Consider the following 10234-nt stretch of genomic DNA (forward strand, 5'->3'; position numbering starts at 1 on the left):
GGAGTAATGGGGTGGACTTAAGAAAAATTTAGACTGGTTATAAGAGAAATTTCCCCTCACTGAGGCTTATAGTAAGCTAGAGAATGGTCTCCCATGAGAAACAGGGCAAGTCCCTTCAGTTGTGTCAGTTAGTTTCAGTTCTGAGTCATAACTACAATTATACTACATCTTCAACCCTACTCCTGCCTCAAGCATTTTTTGATTCTGTGGCAGGAAATAATGATTTTTGGCAGCAAAATTTCTGGTTTCTTGTGGATTAATAGCAATTTTCTTACAACCTGAAAAACACTTTCTACTTACAATATTTATTAAATATCAATAAAAGCAAAAAGATACAGGATAGAGTTTACTGAAACTACACATATAAAAATTGTATTCTTGTTACAACAGGCCCACATTTTACAATGTACGTTTACAAGATCCTTGTTTTACACCAAATGCTGGTAAAATGAGGGAGATAATTGGAGGAACAATGACCTTATCTCTGCTGAAGGCATCTGTCATCATATCACTAAGGTTGAATGGTACACAGTCATGAGGAGCTACTGGACTCTCTATTACACGGATTGCAATAATGGAGAGGAACACCTTCTTCCATCTTTGACTGATAGGAGACAGTGTCAGTTCCTCTCTGATGAGGATCTAGCCTTTGTGATCCACATCTTATCACCTTCAAGTTAGATTATTGCAACACATTCTACATGAGGCAGGTTGGGAAGGCCACATGGAAGCATGAGTAGCAACTTACCTTTGAGGCAAGAAAGACTGAAAAGCATGCATTACATCAGTACTCTATGTGTGTGCCACTGGTTCCCATTTGGTTCCAGATCTAATTCAAGATTAGACTCTTCATTTTTAATGGTCTGGGGTCTAGTTTCCCTCAGGACAGACTCCGGAGATGCTCCAGAAAATGAGGACAAAAGCTGGCTGCCTTTCAGGATTCATCTTTTCACATAGCCTTTCCTTCCAGGATGATGATATGAAAATGCTCTGGGGATACACCTTGCTGGGGAAAAAAGAAGGACCAAAGAAACAGTGAAAACCACAAAGTAATACTGTAACACTGAATGATGGAGCCTGGATGCCCTTTATGGGAAAATATTTTTTAATGTACTTTTGTACATAGTGCCCAGAAACCTTGTTATGGGCACATTAAAAATTAGTAAATTCTGTTAAAATTTATTTCCTGTTTGAATCCAGTAATAGGACAACACATTTATTTTTGGCAGAAGGAAAGCAGTTAAAAACCTTTGTAAATGTCAACGATCTGGCACTATGAGATTAATTGCCTTACCTGATGCAAGCTGAATGCAGTGTGTCACTATAAATCCAGGGAAGATATTTATAAACTATTAAAGCCTAGAAGTAAGTGTGAGATAGATAGCTGGCACTCTGTTCTGTGATAGACAAATAGTTCTGCATTTGGGGAATACTTCTGTGGAAACAGAGTAAAACATGGTAGACAATACTGAAGACTCAAAGAACAGATAGAACAATACCATCCACTACTTCCATCATAACAAAATCCTCCTTTGGAGTTCAGATAGAGACTCCTTTCTTTAATACCAGAAGCTGCTACAGGGCTTCCAAGCTCCCTGAGGGAGATACAGGCATTCTTTCTCCTGTGTTATGGCTGTAGAAAAATGTGTAACCTGGTACACATCTGTATAATGTTCTAATGAACTGGTTCATGTGTGTATGCATCACTGCCTTCTGTCTCAATGAATTAAAACTGCTCAACTACATGTCATAGGCCCTGTATTGCTAATACTGAATGGTTGCTTATGCCTTAGTTCAAGTCCTTGGGACCTGTGCCTTTAGAGCAGGAGGATCTCAGTTCTACCCCTGCTGTTGCTGGGACAGCCCAAAGAAGGCCAGCATTTTCCTTTCAGTTATGAAATGGAAACCATAGTGATTGAAGCACGCAGAGATGGAATGCATTTACTGGAGACAGTGGTAGCAGTTGTTTTTTCCTGCACCCGAGTTGCTTGAACTACTTAATTAGTCACAGCGTTTTCTGTAACTGAGGGTAGAACAAACTGTTAAAGATTTCAGTAGCACTGGAGAGGTATTAGGGAGATTGTGGATGAAACTGAGAAACATTTAATCTATTTTGGAGGTTATGAGCAAATTCAAGAAACAAAGCCCTAGGCAAAAGCAGCAGGTGGCAACCCTGGTGAAAGGGGAGTTAAGAGAAATGGCAAAAGAGAGACAATTGGATGTACAACCTCAGACAGGTGAAGCTCTTCTAGAGGGGGCTGCCTTCCTGTTCTTCCTACAGAATTCAATGCTCTCCCCTCAAGATAGAGACATTCATTCTGAAATACTGGCTCCTTCATATTGCATATATAGTCAAGTGCTCTGTAAAGCTTATACCACCATCCTTACCAAGAATTTGAATCCTTGAGTCCTGCCTGCTCCTCTTCCATTCTGTTGAATTTAGTTGAATTTGGTGCTGTTCCCCCTTCTAGTACATTAATAGATTTTAAGGCAAGAAGGGAGCATTACATCGTCTACTTTGACCTCCTGCATAACATAGGCCATAGAATTTCACCCAGTTACCCCTGCATTGAGCCAAAATAACCTGTAGATGACTAAAGCATATCTTCCAGAAAGGCATTTGGTCTTGATTTGAAGACAGCCAGAGATGGAGAATCTAGCACTTCTTTTGGTATGTTCCAATGTTAATCACTCTCACTGTTAGAAACATGTGTCTCTTATTTCTGATTTGATTTTTTTTCTGGCTTTAATTTCTAGCTACTGGTTAATGTATGCCCTGTGAAGATATTTATATACCATAATCTGGTTACCTCAAGTCTTCTTTTTGGTAAGCTAAACAGAGAGAGCATCTCTCTATGAGGCATTTTCTTCAGCTCTTGAATATTTTTATGGCTCTTTTATAGCCCCTTTCCAATTTTTCAATGTTATTTTTAAAATGCAGATCTCAGAACTGGACACACTATTCTAGTATTGATCTCACCAATGCCATAATGAAGAAAAACCATTTGTCTTCTCCTACTCACTAGTCCTGTGTTTATGAAGCCAAGGATCATATTAGCCCTTTTAGCCACAGCACTACACTGGTAGCTCATGATTGTTTGTGCACTAGGACCTCTCATTTATTTACAGAGTCACTGTTTTCCAGGACACCCTCCCCCCATTCTTTAGGAATAGCCTGCATTCTTCATTCCTAGCTGTAGGACCTTGCATTTGTATTAAAAACACATTTTATTTGAATGGGCCAAGCCTACCAAGAGATCCAGATCACTGTGTATTACTTGCCTTGTCCTCATCACTGTTCACCACTCTGGCAACCTTTGTGTCGATCTGCAGATGTAATCAGCTGTGACTTTGTATTTACTTCCAGATCATTGATTAAACTTTTGAATGAAATATTGGTGAAAGGTCTTGAATTGACAGTTGAAGCTTTTGGTTTATTCCTTGTGGCCATGACAATAGGAAATAGGGGCACAGCACGGAACACGCAGCCCAGGAGGAGGGGACGCTAAAGTGGCTTTGAGTCACCTTTGCACCTTTAGAATCCTGTTCTGCTCCAAGGAACCCAGTGTAACTTAGAGAGTCCTTTGGGCCTATATAAGTTATAACAGCCTTTTTGGGCTGCCCTATGGACTGTGGCACTGCCTGGAACCTTTACAACATTGCATACTGTGGCCCTGCCCCAGTACAATACTTCTGCCTCCAGCATGACACCATCCCAGGCCTTGCAAAGGGGATTTTGAAGGGCAGCCTTATGGCCATCGTGTGCAGTACCTGCACCAGGGGAATGATCCCCTGGCACGAACCAGGGCTTTTAGGGTCCCTTTATACCACTCCAGCCCTTTCACTCAGTGTAAAGGTATCAGGGTGAGTGTGAGGATATTACAGTGTGATTGTAACAGCACCTTACCTCTTCCTAATCTGTCATTTTGACTGTGCCCAAGAGAACTCTAAAACAGCACTTCTGTTCATGCACTCCCATAAACCCTCATTTTGATCTGTGCAGCACCATTGCACTGGGAAGTTCTTTCATAGATTCCAAGGCCAGTGTGAACCACTATGATTATCTAGTCTGACCTCCTGCATAACACAGGCCATAGAACTTCCCCCAAATAATTCCTAGAGCAGTTGATTTGGAAAAATATCCAGTCTTGATTTAAAAATTGTCAGTGATGGAGAATCCACTACAATCCTTGATCAATTGTTCCAATGATTAATTACTCTCGCTGTTTAAAATGGATGCCTTATTCCCAGTCTGAATTTGTCTAGCTTCAACTTCCAGCCATTGGATTGTGTTTTACCTTTCTCTGGTAGATTGAAGAGCCCAATTATCAAGTATTCATTCCTCATGTTGGTATTTATAAACTGTATGCAAGTCGCCCCTCAAACTTCTCTTTGTTAAGCTAAATAGATCGAACTTCTTGAATCTATCAATATAAGGCATATTTTCTAATCCTTAATCATTCTCATGACTCTTTCTCAATGCCCTCCAGTTTATCAATGTCTTTCTTGGATATAAGAATTGGACACAGTATTCCAGCAGCATTTGCATCAGTGCCAAATAGAGGTAAAATAACCTCTCTATTCCTACTTGAGATTCTCCTGTTTATATATGTAAGGATAACAGTAGCCCATTTGACCACTGTGTCAAATTTGGAGTTCATGTTCAGCTGATTATCCATGTGTCCCCTAAGTCTTTTTCAGAGTCACTGCATCCCAGAATAGTGTCTTCCATCATGTAAGTATGGCCTGCGTTCTTTGTTCCTAGATGTATATATTTACATTTAGCCGTATTAAAATACACATTGTTTGAAAATGATAAATGTTAAAATGCATAGGGCCAAGAACCGATCTATGCAGGATGACACTACAAAAAACATCTGCCCAGTGATGATTCCCCATTTACAATTAGATTTTGAGACCTATCAGCCAGTTTTTAATCTATTTAATGTGTACCATATTAACTTTATATTGTTCTAATATTTTAATCAAAATGTCATGCAGCACAACATGAAATGCCTTACAGAAGTCCAGCTATCAACAGTATTACATTTATCAACCAAACTTGTAATTGCATCAAAAAAGGGTATCGGGTTAGTTTGACAGAATCTATTTTCCATAAACACATGTTGATGTGCATTAATTATATTACCCTCCTTTAATTCTTTATTAATTATGTCCAGTATTAGCCACTCCATTATCTTGCCCAGGACTGATGTCAGACTGACCTGGGTCATCCCATTTTCCCTTTTTAAATATTGGAACAATATTAGCTTTCTTCCAGTCTTCTGGAACTTCCCTGCTGTTCCAAGACTTATTGAAAATTAATATTAATGGCCCAGTATGCACCTTAGCCAGCTTTTTTAAAAAGTCTTGGATGTAAGTTATTGGGACCTGCTGGTTTAAAAACATCTGACTGTAGTAACTGCTGTCTAACAGCCTCCCAAAATACTAGTGGAATGGAAAGAGTGTTATCATCATATGACATGACTACCTCATCTATTTTTTCCCCAAATAGAGAACAAAAAAATGTATTGAACACGTCTGCCTTTTCTGCATTATTATTGATAATTCTACCATTTCCATCTAGTAATGAATGAATATGATTGTTAGGAAACTTTTTGGACCTAATGTACTTAAAAACACTTTCTTATTGTTCTTAACTCTGCTGGCCATAGATTTCTACTTGTGTCCCCTTGCTTCCCTTATCAGTTCCAAGCTTTTGATTTATTTTTATTACTACCGACTTCCGGGGCTGGCTCCAGCTTTTTTGCTGCCCCAAGCAGTGAAGCCGAGGGGGGAGGGCGCAGAAGGGGGGAATAAAACCGCGATGAGGAACGGAGGGACCTGCCGCCGAATTGCTGCCGCCAATCCAGACATGCCGCCCCTTTCCATTGGCCGCCCCAAACACCTGCTTCCTTTGCTGGTGCCTGGAGCCGGCCCTGCCAACTTCCCCTGTCCTCCATTTGTTATATACCTATATTTTAAATAGGTGCCTTCACTTCCTCTCTAAACCAGGTTGATTTTTCAACCAGTACAACTTCTTCTTCAATTGTGTTTTTTTGGGTATCTAGTAGAGTGTTCTTAAACAATTCCCAGTTTTCATTCACATTTTTCTGTTTAAATTCTTCCTCCCAGTTGACATGGCTCATAATTAATTCTAGGAGATTGGTAATTGTTTTCAGCTTTGTGAAATCGGCCCTTTTAAAGGACCAAGTACATATATTACTGATTTGGACTTTACTCTGTTTACACATTATCAGTGAGATCAAGTCATGATCACTGTACCGAGACTAGATTTAATTTTTAGTTATGTGATCAGTTTCTCCCTCTGTCTAGATGTGGTCTAATATAGAATTCCCTCCTGTTGGATGCAACAATTTTTGAGTTGGGAAATTTTCATTTATAATATTAAGAAATTCCAAGGATGCTTTAGTACTGGCAGCATGAGACCACCAGCATATGTCACTCAAATTGAAGTCCTCCATAATAACGCAGCTTTTTTTCCAGCATATTATAAATAGGTGCTTAAGGAGTCAGTCATTCTGTTCCCTATCATGATTTGGTGGTTGGTAGCAGACACCAACTAATACTCTATCTTGTGCTTTATCTGTTAGTACATTGTTCCGTAAGTATTCAAGATCATTTTCTTCCGAGTTGTCAGTGACTCAGAAACAAGTAATACCATTTAGTACATAGAAGCCCACTCCGACTCCTCCTTTCTCTATGTGATCTTCCCTAAATAGGTTGTAATAATTGATTTTAACATTCCAATCATGTAAATCAACTCACCATGTTTCACTAATACCAGCTAGATTGAATTTATGCCCATAATCCAGTTCCTCTTGTTTAGTATCAGAGGGGTAGCCGTGTTAGTCTGGATCTGTAAAAGCAGCAAAGAATCCTGTGGCACCTTATAGACTAACAGATGTTTTGGAGCATGAGCTTTCGTGGGTGAATACCCACTTCGTCGGATGCAACGACAAAGTGAGTATTCACCCACGAAAGCTCATGCTTCAAAACATCTGTTAGTCTATAAGGTGCCACAGGATTCTTTGCTGCTTTTTCCTCTTGTTTGTTACCCATGCTCGTATCATTGATGTATACACAATTAAAGAATGTCTTCTCTTCATGTCCTTTGGTTCTTTGATTAATTTTGTTCTCCACATCTCAATTTTCTGCTTAATGAGTGCTTACATCTTCCCTCTTTTTACTCACCCCTTTTGTTATTAGTTTCACAGCCTCCTGACTGCTCTAGCCAGACTGTCCCCAAGGAGTTTGGTTTCCTGTCTACTGAGGTGGAGGCCATCCAAACTGTACAACTCCCCTTTTCCTTTAGAAGGTGGACCAATGTTCTGCAAAACCAAAACTCTGCAGCCTACACCATTTACCTAGAAAGCAGTTCACTTCCAATATCTTCTGCTTGCAGCTAGTTAGTAGATATTAGACTGGACAAGAAAGCTGAGGTAAGGATAAGGCACTGTGATCTCTTCGGATATGAAAGAAAAGGGACATTGTTGAGATTGTGGCTGTGTTGTGTGGGAAGTGTCACTTTAATTCTCCGTTTCCTGACATGCTGATTTGAGGAATCTATCTGTACAATTTGTGAACTATGGTTGATGTTATGAAGTTGTTCTGATGAAATTGCTGTATTTTTTAATGCTTCTGTGTGTGTGGAATCCACCCTTTGCAGACAAGGGTTTGTCATGTCCTTTACAGGCCACATACAAAAGTGGATTGTTAGAACTTAAAGTCTGCTTGTTCAGGTGGAAACACCTGGGAATGGTGGGTTAGATAGACCTTAGGAGAACTAGTCTTCTCTTACCTTGTCTGCAGCAGGCTGGTGAAGAAAAATGAAAACACCAACAACAGAACTAAGGAACCACCTATTGGTAGGGGAATATATAAAGAGACTCTGGGAGACATGAACAGGAAATTTTGCACAGGAGAAGGGAAGAAATGATCAGGTTTTCATAGCAGGGGTTCCTGTTTAACTTCGGCCTAGCCATGGTCAGGGAAAACTTGCTGACCTAGAGAGAGGATCCATGTTTCTGAAAGTAGACATGAGCTGCAGGGGAAGGATTCTGCACATCCCAGAGGGCTATGCCCAAGCCTAAAGAACTCTCCAGAGTGGTGAGGAAACCGAGGCAAGGAAATATGTGTAGGCATGTGTGACGGGTTGAATCATAGAACCCTCCTTGGGAGCTGCCACCTGATGTGCCAAAACTACTACTACTCCTGCTTTCCTGCCCTATCAGCTTAGGACTTCAGTGCCCTGCCTGGTTTGAGCCAGACTCACTAGCCTGCTGCAGACCCAGACTCAGGTCTGAATCATGTCCCCTAACAGCTGAAGGCTTACCTGAAAGCAGCTCACAGAGGTGTTCTTGTCTTTAACACTCAGATGCCCAATTCTCAATGGGGTCTAAACCCAAATAAATCCGTTTTACCCTGTATAAAGCTTATACAGGGTAAACTCATAAATTGTTCGCCCTCTGGAACAGTGATAGAGAGAGATGCACAGTTGTTTGCTCCCCCAGGTATTAATACATACTCTGAGTTAATTAATAAGAAAAAATGATTTTATTAAATACAGAAAGTTCCAAGTAGTAACAGACAGAACAAAGTAAGTCACCAAGGAAAATAAAATAAAACATGCAAATCTATGTCTAATCAAACTGAATATAGATAATCTCACCCTTAAAAATGCTTCAGTAAGTTTTTTCCTCAGACTGGACACCGTCCAGGCCTGGGCACAATTCATTCCCCTGGTACAGCTCTTGTTCCAGCTCAGGTGATAGCTAGGGGATTCTTCATGATGGCTCCTCTCCCTTGTTCTGTTCCATTCATTTATCTATCTTTTGCATAAGGCGGAAATCTTTTGTCCCTCTCTGGGTTCCCACCCCCCATTTCTCAGTGGAAAAGCACTAGGTTAAAGATGGATTCCAGTTCAGGTTACATGATTACATGTCATTCTAAGACCCCAAGCCTTCATTCCTCCCAGCCTGACTCACAGGAAGGCCTGCCTGCAAACAGAGCCATCCACAGTCAATTGTCCTGGTTGATGGGAACCATCAAGATTCAAACCACCATTAATGGCCCACACTTTGCATAATTACAATGGGCCCTCAGAGTTATATTTCATATTTCTAGTTTCAGATACAAGAGTGATACATTTATACAACTAGGATGACCACACTCAGCAGATGATAAGCTTTGTAATGATACCTTACAAGAGACCTTTTGCATGAGGCTTATTCCAGTTACATTATATTCACTCATTAGCATATTTTTACAAAATCATATAGAGTGCAACATCACAGCATGTTTATTATTTTGTCTAGATCTCTGTATCTCTTGTGCTGTTAAGTAAAAAGCAATGGTGTTTTAGAATCCTATGCAAAGGCTGTCTGTGTATCTGTTTGCTTTCACTATCGCCATGCCCCATAAGCGTTAACCTGTGAAACCAAAGTGTTCACAAAGGTTGAATTCTGGAAAGGGGTGTGCATAAACTACACAGGAGACTGAAGGGTCAGCACTAATCCTAGGGGTTGGGCAGGGCCCGTCCCTACCTATGGTGGTGCCCTACGCAACCTAAGCACCTGCGCCCCCTGTGGGGGGGGGGCAACCCATCCGTGGTGGGGGAGCTGCACTCAAGGGCTGCAGGGCCGTGGGGGCAGGAGGTGTGGGGGACAGCAGCAGGGCAGGGAGGCCCAGGGCATTGCGGGGGATTACTGGGGGGCCTGGTGCCAGCAGCAGGAGTCGGGCCCGTCCCCCACCCGCACTCATTGGTGGCAGTGGGAAGCAGAGCAACCCAGCCCCAGCCCACTCTGCTCCCCCAGGTCCCAGCTCTGTCGCTTGGGGGAGGGGGCTTGGAGGAAGGGGTCAGATCCACCCCCACACTCACCAGCAGTGGTGGCGGGAAGCGGAGCAATGCAGCTGGGAGCTGGTGGAGTGGAGTGGGTTGGGGCCGGGTTGCTCTGCTTTCCACTGCCACCGCTAGTGAGTGCGGGAGCAGGTCTGACCCCTTCTGCCGGCTCCAGTACCCCCGCTAATCCCGTGGGTCACATTGCTCGGGGGAGGGGGCTTGGGGAAGTGGTGGAATTGGGGTGGGCTGGGGGAAAAGCAGGAGGGGGAAGAGGTGGGGTTGGGCAGGAGGTGGGAACTTGGGGAAAGGGGTCAAATGGGGCAGGACAAGGGCGGAGCAGTGGGACTGGCTAGGGATGGGGCTGGCCGCTGA

Source organism: Gopherus flavomarginatus, chromosome 1 (genome assembly GCF_025201925.1).
Source record: "Gopherus flavomarginatus isolate rGopFla2 chromosome 1, rGopFla2.mat.asm, whole genome shotgun sequence".
Lineage (NCBI taxonomy): Eukaryota > Metazoa > Chordata > Testudines > Testudinidae > Gopherus > Gopherus flavomarginatus.